General features: G+C 41.9%; 1 non-coding gene across 1 annotated transcript; it reads left to right on the top strand.

Moving 5' to 3' along the window:
• Window positions 1-12,416: 12,416 nt before the first annotated feature.
• TRNAW-CCA (transfer RNA tryptophan (anticodon CCA)) lies at window positions 12,417-12,488 on the top strand. Its single transcript has one exon. It is a non-coding gene; the product is annotated as a tRNA-Trp (tRNA).
• The last annotated feature ends 302 nt before the right edge of the window (window positions 12,489-12,790 follow it).

Below are 12,790 nucleotides of genomic sequence, written 5' to 3'. Positions count from 1 at the left end.
AAATAAATAAATTTAATTTTTAAAAAGACCCAACATGGTAAAATTTACTAAAGCACTAGCTAGCTTTAAGGAAAATAAGAAATAATCACATTTGAATACCTAATTTTTGGGTAAATCATTAACACAATGAATCTAATTTTGTATCAATAAAAAAATGAAAAAAAATTTTCAATGTCCAATAGTGTCACCTATTGAAATAAATAACAACTTTATAAATAAACTTTAGTCCCTTCTTGGATTAAATGTTTGTGTCCCCCTGAAATTCATATGTTAAACTCTAACCATCAATGTGATGGTTTTGGAAGTGGGGCCTTTGGGAAGTGATAAGGGTTAGGGTACATTATGAAGGTAGGGGCTTCATGATGAGATCAGCGACCTTATAAAATGAGGAAGAGAGGAAAAGCCTTACGAATCCACAGTGAGATGGCATCCATCTGCAAGCCCTGAAGCGAGTTCTCATCAGAACCCAGCATGTTGCCATCCTAGTCTCTAACTCCAGCATCCAGAACTAGCAGAAAATAAACTTTTGTTGTTTAGGTCACCCAGACAGTATTTTATTAAGACATTTGGAATTAAGACGTTCACTTTTCCTCTCCCCTTTCCAATCCAGGATCCAATCCAGGAAACAATACTGGGCTCGTCGTATCTCTGTCAGCATTATGGACAAATGAGTGAACTAGAAGTGAAGTGGCTTCAAGAAGAGGTTTACAGAAAAGATTTAATGGCTAATTTCTTTTAGCTTTCTTTTTGTTTGTTTGTTTGTTTCTCAAATTCCATTGTTATTTTGTGGGCAAAAAAGAAAACAAATTTAAGTCTAAATGTCATGAATGTGAAAGAAGGGAACTGATTTTCCCCTGACACAATGACATATTCTAAGTTAGCAAACTTCTGTGCAATACAGCTGGGGACAAGGCTATGGCAGAGGGGAATGATGAAGCAATATGAACAACAGAAAGGCAGGAAAATGGCTGCTTCTGCCAAAAACTCAAAGAAGACCAAGTCCTGGGTCTACTGACTGCCTTCAGATTTGCAATACCAGGGCTAACTCTTCTAAAAACACTTACTAGATACCAGCCAGTATGTTAAGTGCTTTAGGAAGTCTGTCTAAATTATATGCCCCCAATAATACAATAGTCATGTACGAATGTGAGAGTCGGACCATAAAGAAGGCCAAGTGCCAAAGAATTGGTGCTTTCAAACTGAGGTGCTGGAGAAGACTTTTGAGAGTCCCTTGGATAGCAAGGAGATCAAACTAGTCAATCCTAAAGGAAATCAACCCTCAATATTCACTGGAAGGACTGATGCTGAAGCTGAAACTCCAATACTTTGGCCACCTGATATGACGAACCAACTCACTGGGAAAAATCCTGATGCTGGTGATAGCTTACAGTGAATGATGTCAAATTCATGATCTCCGAAAAAGAAGATTTAGCTTCGGTCCAGGGGCCAGGCTTGATCACCCAAGAGCTTTTGTGTAGCAGAGGGACAGAGAAAGTTTCTGACATAGACTTCAGAAGGGAGATGGAGAATGCCCTCTTCCCTAGTCTTAGCAAGGGAATTATTACTTTTTAATTGGTTACTAAAATAAATCAAAAGAATGTCACAAGGTTGTAAAGATATTACTAGACCCACTCCCATAATATACATTTTAAGACAACAGGATTAGTCAGAAAGTTTTCAGGAAGGAGAAACATGTCCTCAAGCAGGATACATTATGTTATATAATCCTTACTAAGGAATGTGGGAAAAAATGTTTGTCCTTTCCTCCTTCTTGAGGATTCCAGACCCCTTTCTCCTCCTTGAGAGCCCCAGACCCCTTTCTCCTCCTTGAGGACCCCGGACTTCTTATCAACCTGCCTAGGAACTGACTCTCTCATTCCCCTCTCCCCTTTTCTTATAGGAGAATTATGTTGCCAAGGGAAAAGAAGGTCGTTTTCATTCCATAACTACTTCCTGCTGTTGAGAGGCGTGGTCCCTAAATTGTTGAGGCAACATATTCTCTTAACCCTCATATTGAGGGTCTCTGATCCCAGGAGCCCCAAGTAATAGTTGGAGGAGGCTGTGGCACTCGTAGGAGCCTAGATAACCATTTGTAATTTAAAAGCTTTCAGATGGTTAGAAACAAACCGCATTTTACAGTTACAAATGTAAGGCAAAATAGTCATTAAACCAAGTTAAAACCTAATCAAAATTAAAAGTCACGTTATGTTCATAGTTAAAGTACAATATGTTATATCAGTCCATCTTAGGATTGTTAGATGTCATCAGACCAAGAAGAGGTGTTGCATATGATTGTTGTTGGTGAAGATATTTGCAGAGTTGAAGAAAGTCCTTTCCTTGAAGTGGAGAAACCCACCGTGGGAAGCCTTCAATTGATGAGGAGGTTGAAAACCTGAAAGCTTGGTCACATAGTTAATTCTAAGGCTTCAGGGTCTATGACAATATCTGCTCACAAAAACAGTCTGCCATAGAGACAGTCCCTTCTTAGGGGCAGTTTGAGCCCTCATTAAAGCTATGGGTAAAACTTTAAACCAATTGCCTTGTGTTTCCTGAGTTAGCTTACACAGATGCCTCTTAATAATGTCATTAGCCTTTTCAATTTTTTTCTGAAGATTGGGGTCTCCAGGAACAGTGTAAGTGATATTCTATTCCTAGAGTTTTCAACACCCCTTGAGTTACAGCAGCTTTAAAGGCAGAACCATTGTCACTCTGAACTTTAGAGTTTCAGATCCCTCTTACATCATGAGAAGTCAGTACAGTAAAATTTTGCCTATTAGTATACTTATGAGCTTTAGGCATTAGCAAAACAATAGTAGAAATTACCCTTAAGCAATGTGGCTATAGCTTTTTTTTAGTAACAAACAAACTAAACTCTGATCCTGTGGGCAAGCTCAAAGCAGAAGCCTGCAAGAGAGCATTTTAAAGAATCTTAAAAGCCTTTTGAGTCTCTGGTGACTCAGAGACTGGCTTGGACCTGCTAAGTCTCAGTTATAAGTTTATATAAAGGCTGGACAAGTTCCCCATAACCCAGAATCCAAATGCAGCAATAGCCTGTAATGCCCAAGAATACTCTCAATTGTCTTAAAGTCACAGGTAGAAGATGATTTAATATAGGCTTAACTCTAGAAAGCATCCTTCAAATCAATGATTGAAAAATATTTAGCTCTTTCAGGAATTTCAGACAATGAAGTAAAAGGATTAGACATTTATTATTCAAATATATTGAACTAGTCTCCATTTATCATTTGATTTATTTATACCCAAAAATAGGAGTGTTGCATGGACTGTTACAGGGAATTAATAGCCCCTGCTCCTTTAAATTCTCAATGATGGGTTTTAACCCTTCCTTTATGTAGGGCTTTAGCAGGTACTGCTTTTGATGTGGAAATAAGCGAGGGTCTTTGAGCTTGATAAAGACAGGAAGAGCATTTTGTGCTTGACCCACAGTTTTTCCATCAGCCCACACTTTAGGATTTACCTTTTGTTCAATTAATGGGAGAGAAAGAGCAGGCTCCATATTTATGAAAACAGAGGCCTGGACCTTGCTCAGTATATTCCTCCCCAGAAGAGGTGACAGAGAATCCAGCACGATTAGAAACTCGTGAGAAAACAGCACAGAATTCCAGTCACAGCTTAAAGGATGACTGAAACAATAGCATTTGGCTCGTTCTGACAGTCCCATTACAGTAGTGGGTTGGGAGGAAAGCAAACCAGGGGCTTCAGTGAGCACAGAGAAATTTGCCCCAGTGTCCAAAAGAAATTGACTGATTGGCCCTCCACAGTTATTAATACCCCAGTTTCCTCAGGTGTAATTAGGACATGAGCTTGTGTGGGGACCCCGGGGCACTGTAAGTCCCAATTGTCTTGAGAGTCTGACCCCTGGGGCCTACATCTCATAGGGCAGTCTCCTCTCCACTATGGTCCTTTACAGACTGAACATGGAGCCTGGGGTGACTTAGATGCCTGAGGGCAATCCTACTTGAGATGCCCCTCCTTTCCACAGTAATAACAAGTCTGTTCCCTTTCACCTGGGTCCTTCTGGGCATTTTTCTCAGGCTGTTTCAGAGAAAGTCTAACAGTCATCGTTGGGGCTTCAATCTTTCCCTGGTCTTTTTTGTCTCTTATTTTCCTCCTCGTATTCTCTACCATAATACACCATCTGAGCCAGCTGCAACAGTTTTTTTTTAAAGACTGACTTGGTCCAAACACCTGTTTTCATAATTTATGGCTGATATCAGAAGCCAAGTGAATGAGAAATCTATCTGTAAGATCATTTCTTCCCTGCACATTTGAGATCAATGTCAGTAAATTGGCAGAGAGCCTCCCCCAGAGTCTATCTAGGAATTTACCAGGAGTTTATCAGGAGTTTCCTTCTCTCCTTGTTCTATATCAGCCAACTTAGCATAAAGTTTTAGCATGTGCTCACTTGAAGCCCTACAATAATGCAAATGACAAAGTGGTTCTGATCCCACCCTCTTTTAGCCATGTTATAGTCCCAGTCTGGCTCTGTCATGGGAACTGCTTGTCTCCCAGTAGGGAGTAGGGCTATTTTGTGTTCCCTCTTTCCTCTCATCTCACGTTCAAGCCATTCATCTCCAAGAGTAGTAGCTTCCCCCAAAACTCAAGCTCTCGAGTCAGGAGTCACCGTTTGTCCTAAGACATGTATTACATCTCTCCAAGTAAGGTTATAAAGTAAAACTAGCCCCATAAAGCCTTCTATGTACTTTTTGGATCCTCTAAATAGTCTATGGAGACTGAGGCAATCTCCCCTAGAAGAGTGCCCTGATTCTCAGCCTGTTCAGTTGAGAGCCCCACATACAGGGGCAAAGTAAGAGAACAGGAAGCAGCTGTGTAGGTTTCACACCCAACTCTGTACCCTTAGGACACAAGACTGGCATGTTTCGCAGAGAGATGAAAGAGCAACACATATGTCGCTTCTACCCATTTCTCTTATTTTCTACAGAACCGGTCTAGTTGTAAAACAGTATCATAATTAAGAGACCCTTCAACAGGCCAGCATTCCCCATCTTCCAAAGGATACCAGGGCCATTGAGTATAACAGAAGAAAATCAGGCATGTCTTTTTAAACTCTGGAGATCAAACCTGTCCCAGCTTTTTAAAAAAACACACTTTAAAGGAGTGGTTCTGGAACTGCTAGCTCTGTAAGAGAGAAAATAGCAGCATCCGCAGCTGTGGCTTTTTTTCCACCAGAAGTGTCCTTCCCTGCTCTAGATTGCAGATGTAGACAGACTGTCCACCGAAGCTTTCCTTCCCTGGTCTGTTCCTTACCGACGCAGGCGTCTCGTCCCTCCCGGTTCTACCACCGAGGTGGGGTGGAGATGCACCAAGGGTAGACCTGATGGCATCCTAGACTGATGTCCACTTCCTTACCACCAACACCTGTGTTTGACTTTCCCATTTCCTCTGATGCCACCTGGGGTGGAGCAGAGTAGTTTCCCAGAATGTTTCCTAAGCTAGGACTCCTAGGGGAAGCATCCGTGTTCTGTGCACCTACATACATTCCTGAGCACAGTCCTGACCGCAGTAGAAGCAGTGAATTGTAAAGAGATGAACAACAACCAAGATGTCCCTTCTGAGTGCCACCACGCCAGCATATGTGAAAGCAAAAGCAGTTGTGGAGGGATGGTCAGCGAGGAAAAAGTGATTGCTGTCAAGTTACTAGGGCCAATCCTTCCAGTTCATTTCCACAGATTACACAAAAGGAATATATAGGGAGTTGGGACAAAAGCCATCAGAGAGCCTTCTCTGGTCTGCTAAGAACCAGCACTACCAAAAGAAGAAGCCCATTACGATTCCAATCTAACCACATCTTGCAATTCCGGATCTGTGTTCTCAAAAACCTCATGGTCACCAGAAATGCTTCTATCCACACAGATAAGAGGCACAGCCGGGACAAAGACTCACTTTCAGGTCACTGGCCCCTGAGGCAGACAGCTAAGAGAATGACCTCTAGACTGAGAGATGTTCCTGGAGCTAGAGTTCTGCCTAGTTCCCAAACGTGCTTTTGTAACTTTCAGCTCTTAGCAAGGCTAGGTGCTTCCATACTTGGGTTCTAAGTAAAAGTACATAGTAACAGCATGGATCACAATTCCCTTGAAAGTCTATGATCCAACAGATTAGGCTAGTAGCTCTAATTCCCCATGCAATTATGAAATGGTCAAAGAGACCAGGAAAGGACGACTGAGGAAGGAAAATTCGGTCCACATGTTTTGCCCATCTCTGGCTGTTCCCCTTACAGGGATATTGGGTGTCTCTTGGCATTGGCAGGTTGGTATAAACCCCCAATAAGCTTCCCCTTTTGGGGGCTTCCTTCAGTCATTAAGAGGCATCTCAAAACCACAGAGCAGGGCTCAACACTTGCTTCATGCAGGGTGTCTCATTAACTCATATAAGCACACCATAGAGTTATTAAAGTACAGCAGAAAATGTGTATACTGAGAAAGCAGAGAGCCTTGAGGTCTTGAGTGTTCTTACCTGGGCCTGAAGATCATGGACAAGCCCCGAAGAACCTGGACAAGCCCCAAAGAACACAGGTTGTTGTTGAGCCATGAAAGATGCTGAGATTCTTGGCCTCTGGAGGAGAGGAATTCAATCCAGGGCCAGTGACAAGGCTTGATTGCTCAGAGCTTTCGTTTAATAAAGCATTCAGTTCAGTTCACTTCAGTCGCTCAGTCGTGTCTGACTCTTTGCGACCCCATGAATGGCAGCACGCCAGGCCTCCCTGTCCATCACCAACTCCCAGAGTTCACTCAGACTCATGTCCATCGAGTCAGTGATGCCATCCAGCCATCTCATCCTCTGTCGTCCCCTTCTCCTTCTGCCCCCAATCCCTCCCAGCATCAGAGTCTTTTCCAATGAGTCAACTCTTCACATGAGGTAGCCAAAGTACTGGAGTTTTTACTAAAGTATAAAATTGATTATATTCTTTGCAGATTGATTATACTCTTTCCAGCCAAAGATGGAGAAGCTCTATACAGTCAGAAAAACAAGACCGAGAGCTGACTGTGGCCCAGATCATTAACTCCTATTTCCAAATTCAGACTTAAATTAAATTAGGGAAAACCAATAGACCATTCAGGTATGACCTAAATAAAATCCCTTACAACTATACAGTAGAAGTGACAAATAGACTCAAGGGATTAGATCTGATAGAGTGCCTGAAGAACTATGGATGGAGGTTCAGGACACTGTACAGGAGGCAGTGATCAAGACCATTCCCAAGAAAAAGAAATGCCAAAAGGCAAAATGATTGTCTGAGAAGGCCTTACAAACAGCTATGAAAAGAAGAGAAGTGAAAAGCAAAGGAGAAAAGGAAAGATATACCCATTTGAATGCAGAGTTCCAAAGAATAGCAAGGAGAGATAAGAAAGCCTTCCTCAGTGATCAGTGCAATGAAATAGAGGAAAACAATAGAATGGGAAAGACTAGAGATCTCTTCAAGAAAATTAGAGATACCAAGGGAATATTTCACACAAAGATGGACACAATAAAGGACAGAAATGGTCTGGACCTAACAGAAGCAGAAGATATTAAGAAGAGGTGGCAAGAATACACAAAAGAACCACGAAAAAAAGATCTTCATGACCCAGATAATCACGATGGTGTGATCACTCACCTAGAGCCAACATCCTGGAATGTGAAGTAAAGTGGGCCTTAAGAAGTATCACTATGAACAAAGCTAGTGGAGGTGACGGAATTCCAGTTGGGCTATTTCAAATCCTGAAAGATGATGCCATGAAAGTGCTGCACTCATATGCCAGCAAATCTGGAAAATTCAGCAGTGGCCACAGGACTAGAAAATGTCAGTTTTCATTCCAATCCAAAGAAGGCAATGCCAAAGAATGCTCAAACTATTGCACAATTGCACTCATCTCACATGCTAACAAAGTAATGCTCAAAATTCTCCAAGCCAGGCTTCAACAGTACGTGAACCGTGAACTTCCTGATGTTCAAGCTGGATTTAGAAAAGGCAGAGGAACAAAGATCAAATTGCCAACATCCATTGGATCATCGAAAAGCAAGAGTTCCAGAAAAAACATCTACTTCTGCTTTATTTACTATGCTGAAGCCTTTAACTATGTGGATCACAATAAACTGGAAAATTCTGAAAAAGATGGGAATATCAGACCATCTGACCTGCCTCCTAAGAAATCTGTATGCAGGTCAGGAAGCAACAGTTAGAACTGGACATGGAACAATAGACTGGTTACAAATCGTGAAAGGAGTATGTCAAGGCTGTATATTGTCCCCCTGCTTACTTAACTTACATGCAGAGTGCATGTGTGTGTGTTAGTTGCTCAGTCGTATCCGACTCTTTGCGACTCCATGGACTGTAACCCACCAGAGTCCTCTGTCCATGGGATTCTCCAGGTACATCAAGCGAAATGCTGAACTGGATGAAGCATAAGCTAGAATCAAGATTGACAGAAGAAATATCAATAACCTCAGATATGCAGATGATACCACCCTTATGGCAGAAAGTGAAGAACTAAAGAGCCTCTTGATGAAAGAGGAGAGTAAAAAACTTGGCTTAAAGCTCAACATTCAAAAAACCAAGATCATGGCATCTGGTCCCATCACTTCATGGCAAATAGATGAGGAAATAGTGGAAACAGTAACAGACTTTTTTGGGCTTCCAAATCACTGTGGATGGTGACTGCAGCCATGAAATTAAAAGAGGCTTGCTCCTTGGAAGAGAAGTTATGACCAGCCTCAACAGCATATTAAAAAGCAGAGACATTACTTTGCCAACAAAGGTTCATCTAAGCAAAGTTATGGTTTTTCCAATAGTCATATATGCTTGTGAGAGTTGGACTATAAAGAAAGCTGAGCCCTGAGGAATTGATGCTTTTGAACTGTGGTGTTGGAGAAGACTCTTAAGAGTCCCCTGAACTGCAAGGAGATCTAACCAGTCCATCCTAAGGGAAATCAGTCCAGACTATTCATTGGAAGGACTGATGCTGAAGCTGAAACTCCAATATTTTGGCCACCTGATGCGAAGAACTGACTCATCTGAAAAGACCCTGATGCTGAGAAAGATTGCAGGAGGGAGGAGAAGGGGACAACAGAGGATGAGATGGTTGGATGGCATCACTGACTCAATGGACATGAGTTTGAGTATGCTCTGGGAGTTGGTGATGGACAAGGAGGCCTGGTGTGCCGCAGTCCATGTTGTCACAGAGTTGGAGACGACTGAGCAACTGAACTGAACTGAAAGTATAAAAGAGATAGAGAAAGCTTCTGACATAGACATCAGAAGTGGGCAGAAAGAGTGCTCCCCTGCTAGTCTTTAGCTGGATGTTTTACGTCTGTTAGAAAGCTGTTACTCAGATAACAGAGGCGCCTCAAGGCTGATGGAGTTTCACCAGGCCCCTCTCCCACAATATGCATTTTTGAGATAGGATGGCAAGAGGTGTGTCATCCCCCAGCCATAAAACAATTGATATCAATTCTGGTTTGTTGAGCTATTATCAGCCCAAGGTTTGAGAAAAGAAAAGTTAGTCTTAGGTGGAACCATTTTGAAGAAAGGCAAATTCCAAAGCAAATACACAGCTTGATTAACATAGCTTAGGAAAATATTTCCGTTAGAAAAACACATTGGTTAGTTCAAGGTTTCAGAAAAGTTAAGTTCAGGTGGAAGCAGGTGTTGTCATGGCAACACAGAATTTTAAGAGAAAAAAATCTGACACTTGAAGTTTGTTTCCTCCTGCAGCTTAAGGGAGAGATAAAAAATGTCTGAAACTTGCAGCCTATTTCCTCCATTTGGAGACCCCTGGCCTTCCTGCCTGTTACGCTGTCACTGGGAAAGACTGAGGGTGAGAGGAGAAGGGGGCGACAGACGATGAGATGGTTGGATGTCATCACTGATTCAATGGACATGAGCTTGAACAAACTCTGGGAGATACTGAAGGACAGGGAAGCCTGATGTGCTGCAGTTCATGCGGTTGCAAAGAGTCGGACATGACTTAGCAACTGAACAACAGCAAATAATATGTGAAGAAGTTTCCATCACTTCCATCCCCTCATTTGTTAATATCTTAGAGAAGTGAAGTTATTTTCTCAAAGTCATAGCAGTATTTAAGCAGCAGAGCTAAGGAGAACTCTCTCAAATAGTGCCTTTCGAATATACACACAAGTCACTGAGGAATCTTGTTAAAATGCAGATACTGATTCTGTATGTCTGGAGGAGGACTATGATTCTGCATTTCTAATAAGCTCCTAGGTGATGCTGGTGGTGTTCTGCTAAACACACTTTGAATAAAAAACCTCTAGAAGTATAAAACAACTTAGTGTACCTGGCATATAGGTGTCCACTAGATATTTTTTGAATTATTTAACAATACAGAGAAAAAAAAAAAAAGATTCTAAAACTCTATTGCTGACCTCATTCTTAATCAGCAAGTCTTGATTGTTACAGCTTTTCTCCACAAGGATTTTATAAAATCAAATATTTCATGAGAGATCTGGAAGGTTTTCAGGTACAGGATGCTGCACAGTTACAAAGAACACAATGTTGGAAAGCGGAGAGCAGACATCACCCTATGGGTGGTGTACTTAGTTGTAGTGTAGTATAGCAGACTATTCGCTTCTCCATCCTTCTTTCCATTGACCTGGCTGGTGAGAATGCTAGGAATTAATAAAATGCTTCACCCTCTAAACATCATATTAGACTACAAGGGCTGCAAAAATCCCACCAGGAAGAAAAGATTCACTGGGAACAGAGTTGAAGACCAATGCTAACAAGCATTCCTACCTAAGAGTAGATGGGTAGAAAAACTCCACATGAAAGCAAGGCACTGGGACTTCCCTGGTGGATAAGAATCTGCCTGCCAACACAGAGAACACAGGTTGGATACCTGTCCAGGGAGATTCCACATGCCACAGAGCAACTAAGCCTGTGAGCTGCAACTACTGAAGCTGAGCACCTAGAGCCTACGCTCTGAAAGAAGAGAAGCCACCACCACAAGAAGCCCCAGCACCGCAAACATGAGCAGTCCCCGTTCACTAGAGAGAGGCTGTGTGCAGCAGTGAAGACCCAGGGCAGTCAGAAACAAAAATGAATAATGAGTTTTAAAAAGCAAGTCACTGATACGGCAACTGCAGAGTTACTGTTTAAGAGTATAAACTGAGTATGTGTGCATGCTCGGTCGCTTCAGCCGTGTCTGATTCTTTGCGACCCCATGGACTGTAGTGCACCAGACTCCTCTGTCCATGGAATTCTCCAGGCAAGAATACTGGAGTGGGTTGCCTTGCCCTCCTCTAGGGGATCTTCCTGACCCAGGGATCAAAACCATGTTCCTACGTCTCCCACACTGCAGGTGGATTCTTTACCACTGAGCCACATGGAAAGCCCATAAACTAAGTATAAGTACAGGTTAATGTGTAACAGCTTCCAGAAAGAGTCAGTTTTGAAACTCTTAAATACTCCTATTAATAATTAAAGCCTTTTTAAGATAATTGCTTAAGTGAGGTATAAACAACGTTATAAACTGTACATCAGATATTTAAAGTCTATGATTTTATAAATTGTGATGTTATCTTAGAGGGTAACATCCCTAGTTTTACATACCTAGTTACCAAGTTTACTCCCTAGCTAACAATTCTTTGTGTTAAATTCTCTTTGTTCCAATAACTGATGTGGTTTCTGTCCCCTGACTGAACCTTGACTAATATATGTGTAGAGCAACCATCAGCAGCCATACTACAATCACTTACCTGCCCAAAAAAAAACAAAACAGACAAAGCTCATTCTAGATATTCCCTTTCACTAACACAGACATCTTGGATGCTCCAACAAAGTCAGGACTGTATTAATTTCTAAGATCTGAGGTGCTGAAATAGTTCAAAAGTTTGTATGAAATGGATGTCACTCAAATAAAATAAAACCACTAGGTTTGTGGTAATTTGTTATGGCAGCCCTGGGAAACCAGTATAGGTAGTAAGTGGGGAAAGACATCAATAAATTTTAAAAAAAATTGAAAAAAAAAAAAAAAGATGTGCTTCTATCAGGTAGTCAAGGAGCAGAATACTCTGCAAAGATAAGCATAAAATGTAATAAGCCTCAATTTTCCGTGGCAGATCTGAACCCAAGGTCACCAGAGTCTATAGATGGAGTAGGGGAGCAAAAGTAATTTGTATATATACCCTAGGGTACTTGGAACTCCCCATTTCTCTAGGACATTCTTGTAGTGTGATTTTCATGAAAGTATCTGTGTGGGTAAGAGACTAACTGATAGCTGAATAGAAATTTGGAGGGCTTGAAGATTTCTCTAAATGACAGTTTGGATATTCCTGAAAGGAATGTTGCTTTGAAAGGGGTAGGAAGGGGTGGAGATGGTTACTAATGCTTGCTATTCATTCCTCCATCCAGGATAAATCATGGCGGTTTATAGGCTTCCCTGGTGGCTCAGAGGTTAAAGCGTCTGCCTCCAATGCGGGAGACCCAGGTTCGATCCCTGGGTCGGGAAGATCCCCTGGAGAAGGAAATGGCAATCCACTACAGTATTCTGGCCTGGAGAATCCCATGACGGAGAAGCCTAGTAGGTTACAGTCCACAGGGTCACAAAGTCGGACACGACTGAGCAACTTCACCTTCACCTTCATAGGTGTCCCACTCTTCATCTAATAATTCCTGGGGTCTAGTGGTTGAGACTCCATGCTGATCAGGAAACTAGATCCCACATGCCGCAATGAAAAGCAAAGATCCCACGTGCTGCAACTAAGATCTGGTGAAGCCAAACACATAAAGAAAGCTTTTTTAAAAAAGAAT

Source organism: Ovis canadensis, chromosome 1 (genome assembly GCF_042477335.2).
Source record: "Ovis canadensis isolate MfBH-ARS-UI-01 breed Bighorn chromosome 1, ARS-UI_OviCan_v2, whole genome shotgun sequence".
NCBI classification, from domain to species: Eukaryota; Metazoa; Chordata; class Mammalia; order Artiodactyla; family Bovidae; genus Ovis; species Ovis canadensis.
This window is presented reverse-complemented; position numbering and strand designations above follow the sequence as displayed.